The 14,744-nt window shown below is 38.2% G+C and overlaps 1 pseudogene; it reads left to right on the top strand.

Annotated features, from left to right (window-relative positions):
* Positions 1-5,416: 5,416 nt before the first annotated feature.
* The window catches only part of LOC131541904 (NLR family CARD domain-containing protein 3-like), a 31,150-nt pseudogene continuing 21,822 nt past the window's right edge, over positions 5,417-14,744 (top strand).

Below are 14,744 nucleotides of genomic sequence, written 5' to 3' on the forward strand. Positions count from 1 at the left end.
TCGTGACAGCTTGTATGTTTTCTGTTTTAGTCATCTGGACATCTACTGTGTCCAGGAACATATTAGTGTCTGCTTCCTCATTCTGCTCAAGTCTATGCATCTTTCCTGCTTGTTTACATTCGTTTCTGAACATTTTTGCACAGTAGTTCTTTTTAGTGCACAATTCACATTTTTGTTCGAAGGCAGGGCATTGTCTCTGTTCATGTTCTGCTGCAGTTTGTGTCTTCATGTGAATCACGTTGTTTTTCCTTTGGCCTACTCGTGTTTGTTCTTTGTTTATTTGTGACTCTTCTGATTTTGTGCATGTCTACTTCATCTCTGAGTGCTTTGACTTGAGGTAGTTTGAGTAGTTTGTCAAGTGTCCACAACTTTAGTTAATGTGAGCTCTGCCACTCGAAGCATTCTGGCTCTTTCTTGATCATCTCATATTACACCAGCTCTGATTCAAGAGTCATGCAAGTCTCTGCACTCACAGTCTGTTGCTGTATTCTTTAGGTCTGTGACATTGGCATTGTACTTTTTCTGGCGTTTCAGCAATGCTGCTCGCCATCAGGAACAGCTTGAATAATTGTATGCAAGTCTTCCAGTTTTCAGTGAGATTCACTTGGAGATTAAGTTAAGTAGGGATGTATTGTCAAGTATGGTGATCCATACTCGAAATTGGTGCTCTGCATTTAACCCATCCAAGTGCACACACACAACAGTGGGTAGTGAACAAATGCACACACACACACAGTGAACACACACCCGGAGCAGTGGCCAGCTATTGCTCCAGCACCCGGGGAGCAATTAGGGTTCGGTGCCTTGCTCAAGGGCACCTTAGTCATGTTATCGAAGGTGGAGAGAGTGCTGTTCATTCACAATCCCCACCTTCAATTCCTATGAAGGTTGATGCTGGTTGTAGATGTGCCATTGTGAAGACATGAATTTGTATTTTAGTTTTAATTTATTTTAAATAATGAGGGTTTTTTTGGGGTTTTTTTAGCTAATCATAATAACTTTACACATCATGCTCACATCACTATTGAGATAAATGCACTTTAATCACTGTCATCTATGGAACAAAAATATCATTAAATAATAATTTGACTAATAATGAGTTTTGAGTTAATAATATTTGAGTTTTGGTTAATAAGGATAATCATTTTTGTGTAATAGTGATGTTCTTGTTGGTGTGGAGCAGCAGTTTATTGGCTGCTTTCCCGCTTTACTTGACTACAAAAGTTGCCCAGTTATGACAGAGCTGTTATTTCCCATATTATAATCATGATTGGTCATTCTGAGGAAAAGAAGCAGCAGCAGATCTAAATGAAATGCTGGACCTGAGCAGTTTATCACAGCTACAATTTAAATGGATGAATTAACTGCCAGATCATTCAATCAATACAGTACTGATTGAAAGTATAATCAGACCCTGCTGTATGTGTCTGATATGATGTCTGATGTGATGTAAGTGTGGATGTGTTTCAGCTGTGATCGTGCTGCTGTTGTGTTATTTATACGACCTGATGCTGCTTCTGCTGGCCAGGTGTGGAACTGCACCTGCAGATACTTCACATTAAAAAGGGTATATCAAAGAATGCAAGATTAATACCTGTGGCTCTTGGTGATATATTTAAGTCTTATGAAGCGAAACGATCAGCCTGATGTGAGTCCAGAAAGTCTTTGTGCACTGTGTCTTTCTGCAGAATAAAAACATCATGAGACCTCTTCTGTCAGCGTCACCTTCATTGGGTAGAACAGCAAAAACAACCAGTAAAACCATTACATCAGCATAATAAGGGTGTGATTAAAATGTAAATGTGATCTTCACTAACTCTGAGGTCTTTTGGTATTATTTAGTAAACTGTCTTTGCTGAAATCAGGTGACTTGGCCAGTTTATTACATGCTCCGAACCACTGATTCAAAAAAAAAAAAAAAAAGATTCGTAAAGGTTTTGAAGCTTCATGAAATGTTCCCGAATCACCCATCACTAGACACACCTCACGGTACCTTCAGTTATCTGCTTTTAAATGAGTCGCCTTAAAATCAGTAAACATTCAAATAAATGACAAAACAGAGATCCCTCCTGACAAAATAAAAAAAAAAATAAAATAAAAAAATAAAGGAAAACACCCAATTAAATGCATTATAGGAAAAAAGAGAGATGAGAAATAGGATACAGATAAAAATGGGTTGAAAGTATTACAATACTAAAAAAACAATCAAATTTAAACCCTTCAGGAATAGAAACAGAAGATATTTACTAGACTGTAATACACAATTTTTCATTAATATAACAAAAACAGATTTGTGAGGTATGTTATTTAAATAATTGCAAAAGCGTTAATAGGCTTTAATTATCATTATTTTTTATTTATTTTTTTCTACATGAGACTGGACTAATCAGTAGAATGTAATCAGAGATTGAGGAAGCTGTTATATAAACCCTAAAACAGAAAAAAAGGAGATGGGCGTGTTTATTTATTGCTGTGATGGGAGAAACGAACCTTTTCGAAGCTTCGAATCAATTGAACCGATTTTTCTCAAAATGATTCAGTGTGATTCAGAAGCGCTCGAGACACCACTCGCTGGTGACGCCTGCTGGTCAGAAGTGTGTAAATTCAACAAAAACTCAGACTAAAACATGCAGAAAAACAGCTGTTACAACCTCATTGCAAATGTCTTTTTGAAAATATAATACATGAAATACAATAAAAATAATAAAATACCATTAAATATGTCTGTATAATATGTGTTTTTTTAAATAGGCCTATTTTATATTAATTTGCGGGGCTTGCTTTGTTTGTTTTATGGGAGCTTGTATATACAGGCCAGAAAGAGAATATTAACTACTTCTCATCTTTTTATTTACACAAATGTCTATTAAAAATGTCTACAAATTGATGAAACTGATCTGAGATCAGGTAAAAACCTCAGAAGCTCTTGACATATTTCTCATATTTACATATTTTGTAAGTACAAATTGAAACAATTTTAATAAAATAAAAAAAACAATGAAATAATAATAAAAAACGAAACAATAATTAAAAAGAATAATAATAATAATAACAACAATAAATAAATAAAAGTGCATCACAAGCATGTGTTAAATTCATTCAGCAGAGACACAGTTCTTTGGGATTTATTTTTTACAGACTTTATAGATTCTAAATAAGCTTTAAAGGCTGTTTGAAAACGAGCAAAATTGGGTTTTAAGTTACTCCATTTAGTTTGATGAATATAAAATTTTCCTAATAACAAAAACGGATCAATAATAAATATTTTCCTTTTAGAAAAGTCATGTTCGTTTGCATGAAGTAAAACAAATGAGACATTTAAGACTAGGATGCAGTTCATTTTAATATTTAGAAATTGTGACATTTCAGACCAAAACAAAGATGAATAAGGACATTCAAAAAATAAATGCACAAGAGCCGTGATTTCTGAACAGAGACAGAACTTTTACAGAAATAGAATTCATGACAATAGAATAATCTTTAACAGAAGTATGACATTTAAATTTAAGACACAGTTCATTAATACTCAAAAGCTGACAGTCAGAATTCAATAACTGACCAATTAATAATATATCAGATTCAAACCACTCTCTTAGAAACTAAGTTTTTTTTTTTTTTTTCTGGTGAGTGATATACTTGTTATTACAAATAAAAATAAGTGAGAGGAGAAGTTGTTTAAAAGCCAAACACCTTGTCAAAAGCGCTTGACTGTGAAAATTACATAATCAAAGAGGTATTTTGTAGACATCAAAGCTACATCTAAGAAAAAAATTAAGAGATAAAGATAGTTTTCAGACACATTAGGTTGATCCTTCACCCAGGAGAGTAGGTGTTAGGAAACCTCACAGAACAACATTATACACAGAACAAAGTGACATGGAATATGGGGAGAGATTTAAAAGATAAGGAGCTATGATTTAACCAAAAAAGAGCTTGGACAATGAAAATATTGAAGACATTTTTACTGACAACATTTTTAAAAGAAGTGACATAAATGAAAGGAGTTAATACATTATAGGTTGTGTTATATGCCTATATGTCAGTGTTAATTTTGATAGCAAATTTTGATTTAGTTTTAGTCATAGTCTTTTGACTAAAATGCCATTTAGTTTTAGTCATATTTTAGTCGTCTGAATTGTTTTAGTTTAAGTCTAGTTTTAGTCGACTAAATCTACAGTAAATTTAGTCAGCTAAAATCTAATGGGTTTAGTTACAGTGTAATACATTCATTAAGCAATTCTCTAAAATGACCAAACTCATATTAAGGTTTTATCATGAGACACACATTTAACTGCAGTGACACGCAGCATGCCTTTATATTAAAATTGAATGAAACCACTTCTCATAAAGAACAAGAACATGTTCTTCTTTTCAATGAAATACCAATGATTATATAGGCGAATTCGACTCGAAGCAGTCGCCCCAGAGTGAAAAATGCGCATGCGCAGAAATCATTCTGCATTCTGGTCCAATTCCACACTAGTACCAGTTGGGGCGGTATTGCAGCATTCCGTTGTTTGCCAACCGCCAATAAACCCGAGAAGAAGAGGAGGAGGTATTCTGCGCATGCGCATTTTTCACTCTGGGGCGACTACTTTGAGTCGAAAACGAAAGACTTAAAAACGGTCATAAACATCACATTAAGGTAAGTTTATTTATCAGCTTCTGGTATTAGGCCTATTTCATATTTTTGTAGATTTGTTTCGCGTCTCTGTCGTGTTAAATCCAATATATAATGATATCGAGCTCTAGAGAATCTGCTTTTAGTTGAGATTAATTTACAGATTCACCGATTTACAGTCAGAAATACAGGCTGAGGAGTAAATAAACTTTCTCTTTAATGTGTTAAGAGTTATTAAGAACAATAACTGCAGCACAAGCCTGTCAATTTTCCACACTTGGGTAAAGTTGGTTTTATATTGGCACATTCACAACATTCACACATTTCCGCGTTCAATAACTTTCTAATTATATGTACAATAAAGTTATTTTTTGCAGATTCTAATCGGCGATATCATTGTCAACCTACTACATTTTTTCCACAATCGATCAAAATGGCCAAGTACTGTTTTAATGTCATACTTACTCGCGAATGTCCGCTGAATGTCCAATGTAGTGCTGTTAACAAAGCAATTGAATGCAATAGTCCGAATGTGCGAATATCAAACCAACTTTACCCAAGTGAATTTTCCATCTGTTTCACAGCCGCAAATATTTAGATCACCTCTCAAAAGAATAAAACAAAGGACAAAATGCATTTGCAGTCCATGTTAGACACCCGTGACAATATTTCAATTATTAAACAGTGCGATAAAATGTTGTAAAAACACTTAAAGTGCCTTAATATATTAAAAAAATACTCCTCATCAGATGTCATGATCAGTTAGTTGATGTGTGTCAGTGACGTCACGTTACACACATCAAGCTCTGAACAGATGGATGCTTTTCTCCTGCTGCTGAAGTCAAATATGTTCAGTAAGACACAAGAGCATCAGTGAGCTCAGATACTGACGATGCTCATGAGGATCACTCTTCAGATCTTCTTCACTACAGTCAGTAAACCAGCACTTTATGATTCAGAAGAAAAGGATCCTGCTGCAGCTCCACATTCTCTTCAATCTCATCGTGTGTGTAGCGTTAAGATTTACTGCAATAATCATCACAATATTATGTGTCATTTGTGCTCTTATGTCTCCATATGCAGGTGTGAAGTCAGTTTGTCATCATGGAGAACAGAGAGATCTTCATCTCCTGATCACAGCTGTGTGTCTCTGAAGAGTGACAGATCCATGGAACCTCCTCCTGACCTCAGTGATGATCCAGTGACCTTTGACCCCAGGTGAGATAATCCAGTGTTAAGGTCAATTCATGCTGCGCTGATAAACACTGACCAGCGTGAACAATCAGCGGATCACAGTTCATCATTTCTCAGACGCTCCACGAGTCGACAAGTGCTGCTTCAACATGTTCAATCAGAGAAACACACACTGAGCAACAGCAGCAGATTCAGACACACACTGATCCACAAACCAGAACAAGAGTGTGTTTACACTGTTAGTGACCCACAATTACAGCTGCTGATAACCAGCAGTTCAGAACCGACTCATCTGAGGATTATTACTGATTCATCGGAAACCGTTTTATGACTCATTATATATGTTTTTAAATTAAAAAGTAAAAATGCTATTCCTCATTTTGTGCAAAAAGGGTAAAAATATAAGCATTACATTGTAATAAAAAAAAATAAATAAAAAAAAACACTGATTGCTTACCATTAAAAGCAGAAGATAAATGACTAAATTAAAAATAAGAAACAAAAATAAAAGCACAAAATGTTAACTTGAACAAGGTTTGAGAGACACACATTCACTCATTTGAACTATATTCTGCTGCTCCAACAGTTACTGTTACTGCTCAAATAAAAACACCATCACACACTCTACACCTACATTTAATTTCTAATGAAATATTCTCATGAATTTATTAAGTATAAATATTTGATCAGAATGTATATTTCAGAGTTATTGCTGTGTTTGACCTGCATGTGTTCAGCGGCGCTCCTTCACTGACGTCTCTGGAGTTTAACGGAGATTTCTTCTCAGGTTATGCAGAATAGAAATACTTTCTAACATTCACAGAGAAGCATTTAACCGTATGTTTACTCTGCGCTGAGGAGAACACGTCTCTAAAGCATTAAACAGCAGACACGTCTGTCAAAGCACAACAGAACAAACCGCAGTAAACGCTTGTGCTTTCGTCTGAAGAGCTGAATATAAAGCGCTCTGATGTTTCAGACGACTTGCTCCTGCATCTTTCACACAGCAGCTGTTTTCATCAGTTTATCCAGAGAAATGTGTTATTCACTGATATAAAGTGATGAGACGGACGGATGCTTTCTGAGCACAGCGTTCAGACGAGACTAATCCATAATCACACTCACTGACCAGTATTATTATTATTATTGATTTGATCAGTTATTGTTGCAGCTCTGCTTATAATAAATGAAACAGCAGACAGAACTAAAGGAAGAATGATTTCTGTGTTTATCAGGATCTTCAGGACGAGGAAGAGATCTTCATCACCAGATCACAGCTGTGTGTCTCTGAAGAGTGACGCATCCATCAATCATCCTCCTGACCTCAGTGATGAAGCAGTGACCTCTGACCCCAGGTGAGGATAAACATGTAGTGATGATTGAACTGATTTATGGGAGTCAAAAACACACTCAATGCACACAAACAGGACTCGACACAATAAACACATGTGCTCCTATATTAATATATTATATTATATTATATACATATTACTTCACAGATAAACTGAAATTATACTAAAAGTTCAAGACTGGCATCTCTATCGATCTAGATCATTGATCTCAAACTCAATTCCTGGAGGGCCACAGCTCTGCACAGTTTAGCTCCAACCCTAATCAAACACACCTGATCCAGCTAATCATGGTCTTCAGGATTGCTAGAAACTTTCAAGCAGGTGTGATTTGGAGCTGGTTGGATTAAAACTGTGCAGAGCTGTGGCCCTTGAATTGAGAAATTGAGTTTGAGACCAATGATTTAGATTTTAATTTACACATCTTTTAATTTCAGATATGTGTAATCAGTTGTTCTTGTGATATTTCAGCAGAGCAGATGGAGAGCGAAGCATCTCTGGAGGAGCCTCTGTCTTCTGTCTGAACAACACGAGCGTTACAGCGTCTCTGAATAAACATGATCAACCAGTGAATGATGAACTACAGAGAGTCAAAGACCAGCTCAAAACCAGCATGAAGAACAAGTATGAGAGATTATTTGAGGGACTGAACCTCCAGGAGAATGAAAGCCTCCTGAACAGGATCTACACACAGCTCTACATCATAGAGGGAGAGAGTGAAGGAGTGAATGAAGAACATGAGGTTTTACAGATGGAGAAAACAGCCAGAACACAACACTCACAAGACACTCCAATCTACTGCAATGACATCTTTAAAGCCTCAGCTGAACCAGGATGTGAGGAGAAAGACCAGATCAAGACTGTTCTTACTAAAGGCATCGCTGGAATCGGAAAAACCGTCTCTGTGCAGAAGTTCATTCTGGACTGGGCCGAGGGAAAAGCCCATCAGGATGTAGATTTCATGTTTGTGCTTCCATTTCGAGAGCTGAACTTGATCCGAGATCATCAGTACAGTCTTCACAGACTTCTGCTGGACTTTCATCCTGAACTTCAAGATCTGGACTCAAGGATTTATGAGGAGTGTAAAGTTGTGTTCATCTTTGATGGTCTGGATGAAAACAGAATCACGCTGATGTTTTCAGACGCTCAGAAAGTTTGTGATGTGACTGAGACTTCATCAGTGGGTGTGTTGATGTCAAAGCTCATGAAAGGAGAGCTGCTTCCCTCTGCTCTCATCTGGATCACCTCCAGACCAGCAGCAGCCAATCAGATCCCCTCCAAATACATCAACCGTCTGACAGAAATTCAGGGATTCACTGAGCCTCAGAAGGAGGAATATTTCAGGAAGAGAATCAGTGACCAGCATCACACATCAGAAGAGCAAGAAGCCTCCACATCATGTGCCACATCCCCGTCTTCTGCTGGATCTCATCCACTGTGCTTCAGAAGCTCCTGGAAGAAGATCTGAGTGCAGAAATCCTCAAACTCTGACTGAAATGTACATCCACTTCCTGCTGATTCAGATCAACATGAGGAACCAGAAGTATGAAGAGAGAGATCCAGAGAAACTCCTGCAGTCCAACAGAGAAGTGATTGTGAAACTTGCTGAAGTGGCTTTCAAACAGCTGATGAAGGGCAATGTGATGTTCTATGAGGAGGACCTGATTGAGAGCGGCATAGACGTCACTGACGCCTCAGTGTATTCTGGGATTTGCACTGAGATCTTTAAGCAGGAATCTGTGATTCATCAGAGGAAAGTCTACAGCTTCATTCATCTGAGCGTTCAGGAGTTTCTCGCTGCTTTCTATGCATTTTACCATTATGTTATGAAACATGTTGACACATTGCATTTTTGTGATGTGATGCACAATCTGCATAGGGATGCAACAGATAAGGCCCTTGGGAGTGAGAATGGACGTCTGGATCTGTTCCTGCGGTTCCTGCTGGGCGTCTCACTGGAGTCCAATCAGAGACTCTTACAGGAGCTACTGACACACACACAGAACAGCTCAGAGAGCATCAGGAGAACCACACAGTACATTAAAGAGAAGATTAAAGATGGACATGGACTCTCCACTGAAAGATCCATTAATTTGTTCCTCTGTCTGCTGGAAGTGAAAGATAAGACTCTGTTCAGAGAGATTGAGGAGTTTGTGAAATCAGACAAACACTCAGAGAAGAAACTCTCTGCTGGTCACTGCTCAACAATCTCCTACATGCTTCAGATGTCAGAGGAGCCGCTGGAGGAGCTGAACCCCATGAAATACAACACATCAGATGAGGGGAGAAGAAGACTGATACCAGCTGTGATCAACTGCAGAAAAGCTCTGTAAGTGTTTCATCATTAACAAATAAAGAATTATGTTTAAAGAGGACCTACTTTCAGCCACTGAGCATGTTTAGGAAATAAATTTACTATAACCATATTAGATCTAGAATTGAAAAAAGGGCTTTGGCCTGCTCGATTATGGCAGAAGTAATAATCATGATTATTTTGGTCAATATTGTAATCTATACCAAGTTCTGTCATGGATCTCTAGATGGTGTAGGCCAGGGGTCTCCAACCTTATTTCATTCAGGAGCTACTTTTTAAAAATGAAAGTGGCTGAGAACTACCAATGTTATACAACACTTAAATCTCTTAAATATCATTCCAAACTGTTATACACAGCATTGTTAAAATGTGCTGGAAATATTAAAAAAAAAGTACTGATGCACACACTGAAATCATTTTACCAAGTTTTATGACAAAATCCAACAAATAAAATTAGCAGCAGTATGCACTTTTTGTTTGCATAAACAGTGAAATAAAAACATTAAAAAATGATGTCCGGAATTTAAACTAACAAAAAATATTCATAACATGTTATCTAAGCTAATATGCATTCTAAAAATCTCAACGCTTCTGATAACAAGGTAGCCTATGTTCTATCAACCGGTTAAGATTTACATAAAAATTTGGTCCGATTTTCGCATTGGTTTGAACAAAAATATGGCAGACAGACTGAATGAATTTGTAAATCCTTATGAAGGTCTTATGAACTGCAGAACAGAACTGTTTCCACGGTAACCTCTGTAAACAAAGCTGCGTTACACTTCCAAACACTGCTTTATTACGCATTACACGGAGGGAAGATGGAAAGCAAATGCCATTGAAACTTTTCTGAAGACAGTCGGTTTCCTGTTATGCATTCATACAAATAATTAAATCATACATTCTTTCACATACATATATATTCTTTCCCTCAGCAGTCTGTCTTCAGTCATGCTTTCACACAAAACGAAGCTACTCTGCATGTTGCGCCTAGCTGTGCGAGACTCTTAATAACTTAAATTAAGATTAAAGTTGAACAATATTTACTTGAGTTTTTCAAATCGCGATAATCAAATATGGGTTTAATGATAATTAACACATGAAACGGGATAATTAAAATAACCTTAGGCCAATGTGTCAAGTATGTCTTGGTGAACTACTCCAATCAGGCCACGAGCTACTGGTAGCTCGCGAGCAACGTGTTGGAGACCCCTGGCGTAGGCTGATAGGTTCTTAAGGTGATGTATGAAGTGTAGGCCAAGTATGGTAACCCATACTCGTTTGTTATTCAAGTTAGTGCACACACACAGCAGTGAGTAGTGAACAAATACACACAACCGTGAACACACACCCGGAGCAGCGGGCAGCTGCGGTGTAGAGGTCTGCGCGGGGCTGTTTTTTTTTAGTCCCGGTCCCGCCCGCTCCCGTGAGGTTTTATTCCGCACCCACCCGCTCCCGCGATATATATTCACTCTTTGTTCACCCACTGTCTGCTTAGAATAATTTTCTTCCCGACCCGACCGTTCCTGCTAAATTTAGATCTCAAATCTCACATTTAAATTTCCTCTACTAAAAGAAAGAGAGATAAACGTGTAGTCTGCACAAAATTGTATTTGTTATTTTATTCGTCTTGTCAAGAGACTTGAAGTTATTGACAGCAAAATATTCAACAAAATTGGTGTCTTAAGACACAAAATTTGTTTAACATTTTGCTGCCAACACAGTAGGAAAAAAAAGTGTATTTTTATTCATCTTGTCAAGATACAATTCGTTTAACACTTACAACACAATAGGAAAAATTGTCACAGAGAAAAAATAAATTAAAAAAGTAGGTTGTACAAAAATAGCCTATTAGTTATTTTATTCGTCTTGTCAAAATACTAAAGTTTAACATTTTGCTGTTAACACAGTAGGAAAAGTGTCACAAAGAAAAATAAATAAATACGACACCTGTCATTTAAAATTATTGGCTAAGCAAAATATAAACAAAACCGAGTTGAACGTTATTCAAGGACAGCGCATCCTCACAATTGCTCCATCCTTATTCTGCTCTGTCACTCATCGACAACCTGCCTGTTCTGTCACCACCGGTAGGCTACAACCTGCTCTGAGGACCGTTATGCACATGCTGCGTGCACATACCCTGCAAATGAAACGCGTGACGCAGAGAGCACTGGTTCATGCGTGCAGCGCGTGCATAACAGTCCTGAGTGCAGGCTGTACTGGTGGTCAATGAGAATAAAGTGCAGATATGCTGTTCTGAAAGGACGTCGGGAACAGGATATTGTTAAACCACCTGCTCCCATTCAAATTACACCAGAGTTACCGACCGCTACCGCGTTTTATTCTGGAATTTAATCCCGCATTGCAAGAAATCTGGTCGGTTCCCGCGGGAGAGCCGTGGGAGTGCAGACCTCTACTGCGGTGCCCGGAGAGCAGTTGGGGTTTCGGTTCCTTGCTCAAGGGTCTCACCTCAGTCGTGGTATTGAGGGTTGAAGAAAGCACTGGCTATTCACTCCCCCCACCGACAATCACCGCCGATTCGGCTCCGTTCACAGTAAATGCTGCTCCACACGAACTGTTAACATTTACATGTGTGGAGCGTCTCAAACTCCATCTCTGCTAGAATCTGGAGGTATTTCCGTTGCGTGTTCAGGGGGTTCCCTTGTTGTCTTTGCAGAAAGGGGTTTCCCAAGGTTGCTGATTGGCTGAAGTTCAGTAGTCGTTGAAGTGACGTCTTGGGCGTTGGCTGACGAATGGTGCGGTATCAGTTGCTGGTTGAAGTTTTGAAGCGGACACAGTCGGAGTTGGACTTTGTGGCAAAACTTAACTCAGAACACGAAACTCTCAACGGAAAGAAAAGAAACTAAAGTAAAAGAATAAAAGGATGTAACGAGATTATGGTTTTCTTCTCATCGTGGTTAAGTAGCAGCGGGCGTGCAGGCCGAAGCACGCTGGAACGCTAAAAAGCATGGCAAAAAGTGATGACTAAAAGCAAATTTTGATGGTGTCCTGAGTATTTAAACCGGACTGTTGGACTCATCCCAAATGGTGTGTTGACCAATTAGACATTGTCTTTTTTCGGGGTGTTGCTATGTTTCTCCTCCCAATACATAAATCAGCACATTAGGTGTGTTCGACTTGAAGCAGCGCTGCGCAGAATGATCAGTGTATGACATCAAAGTACCGCGAGAGCGCTAAGAGAGTAGATGGATCCTTATGCTTTCGAATCGCTCTCACGGTACTTTGATGTCATACACTGACATCTGTGATCGTGATTACTATAATGGATTTACATGTGATGGTCATGCTGTGCATCTCTTTGACCATCAATCTTGGTTACTTGCCCCAAATTTGACAAACTCCTTTCTGAGTTGGGATTATCAATAAGTGTTCTTTTGTGTTAATGTTACAAACTGTTCTGTGAAAGAGTTGGTTGGTTAGACTTGTTTCAGACTCGTGGCGCCAGGGTATCGTGGACAGATTTATGACGTTGTCTTGTTATCCTGGGCCTCTTTGTGGAATTTGGCTCTTTTGGTGGTTCTAACACCAATCTGATCGAATCTTAAATGGTCTGATTCACTCTGATACCCTACAACAGAAATTGAATAATCAAATGAAAAATAACACTGCATAGTTGTCACGGCTTCTCGGGGCACAGGAACAGACAGGAAAGCAGGAGATACTACAATGGTGAACATGAATCAAAAACGCAGGAGCAAAGAAATGGAACTATGCCAGAATACAACAGTGACTGAACAGTGAAAGAAACTCAGGGACAGACTTAAATAGGAAAAACTGACGAGACAGGAACACAACAGGAACATAAATGTGACAATAGTCTTCACTCTATAAATGAAAAATTAAAGGATTCTTATTAAAGTTACAGCAGTTATTGTAGTGGGAGGAGTAAACGACAGACACAGTGGGTGTGGCGTCAGGCCTTGGAGAGGCTTTTATTTAACCCTCTGGGGTCGACAAACGTGGATGCGCGTTTTGATGTAGATTTTCCTGATAAGGCCGAAATGAGCTTGAATTACTCTGCCATTTTTGATCGTACAGATAAGAGCAATACACCATTCGAATCTGTAAGGGGTCTACTTTTATTTGTATACACTCATAATAACAACTAAACTTTGTGCTTTTGAAGAATAAAGAAAACAAACAGGGTGCACTCTCTGTCTTCACTCTCTCCGCGAACTGCTTTTTGAAACATGTCACTAAAATGAACTGTAACTCAGCAAATATTTCACACAGAGACATGAGAAATATATCTATGGACAGCTTGACATGTCTACGCTTAAATGAAGTAAGTCTTACCGAAAACAAATATTCTGTGATAAAGTAATCCGTATGAAACCAACAGCAGGTCCAGTTTTTCCGTCTGGTCTCATTATCTCTAATTAGGTCATGCTCACGCGCTGCTCGCGCTATTGTTATTACAAATCTCCACGCGAGCCACGCGGCATGTAGACGCCCACACCACCGTAAACAAAGCAGCAACGCGTTCATCTCGGATACTTTTCAGTTTTGGAAGAACGCGCTGTGAGGAATAAGCCTTGTATTTACCTCAGAAACGCGCTGAGAGGAAAAAGCCTTGTATTTACTCACAGAAGACGCGCTGAGAGGAATAAGCTTTCTTTACCTCACAAACAGAACGCGAGCGCAGCTGGAGCCGGCGGAGGAGGAGATCTTCTATACCGAGTAAGTAATGTTTCTTATTGGCATTCGATAATGTGTTGTTGTGACAAAGTTGAACGCATTTACTAGTTGAATTTCCCCCAAATTATAACTCCAGAATAAAATGTGTGAAATCGAGTGCGTGAGGATAGTTATATGTTCTATAAACAATGATATAAAAGTAATGTCTAAGAAAGTTTAGACCGATCTTTACTGTGAAGTAGCCTACTCTGTTTGCAAATACCTGCTCAAACATGTTTATAATGAGCTTAACAATAATAATTTAATTTCTCAGTCATAAAATGTTCTTTTTGTATTGTATGATAATACATGCAAAGCATGTGTGCATCTATGTTATAAAATCACGTGGGCAATATTGGTGATTGCTAATGTAATAATATAGTTGCTCCTGATAAGCCTATCAACATGCTCACTAATGTATTTATTAATTTTAGTGGGGGGGGTGCTTTATTTATTTTGAATAGTAACAATATGTAGGCCTATATATTATAATAAATATAATGTACTGTTTTTGCTGTACTTTGGATCAAATAAATGCAGGCTTGGTGAGCTGAAGACGCTTCTT

Source organism: Onychostoma macrolepis, chromosome 01 (assembly GCF_012432095.1).
Source record: "Onychostoma macrolepis isolate SWU-2019 chromosome 01, ASM1243209v1, whole genome shotgun sequence".
NCBI classification, from domain to species: domain Eukaryota; kingdom Metazoa; phylum Chordata; class Actinopteri; order Cypriniformes; family Cyprinidae; genus Onychostoma; species Onychostoma macrolepis.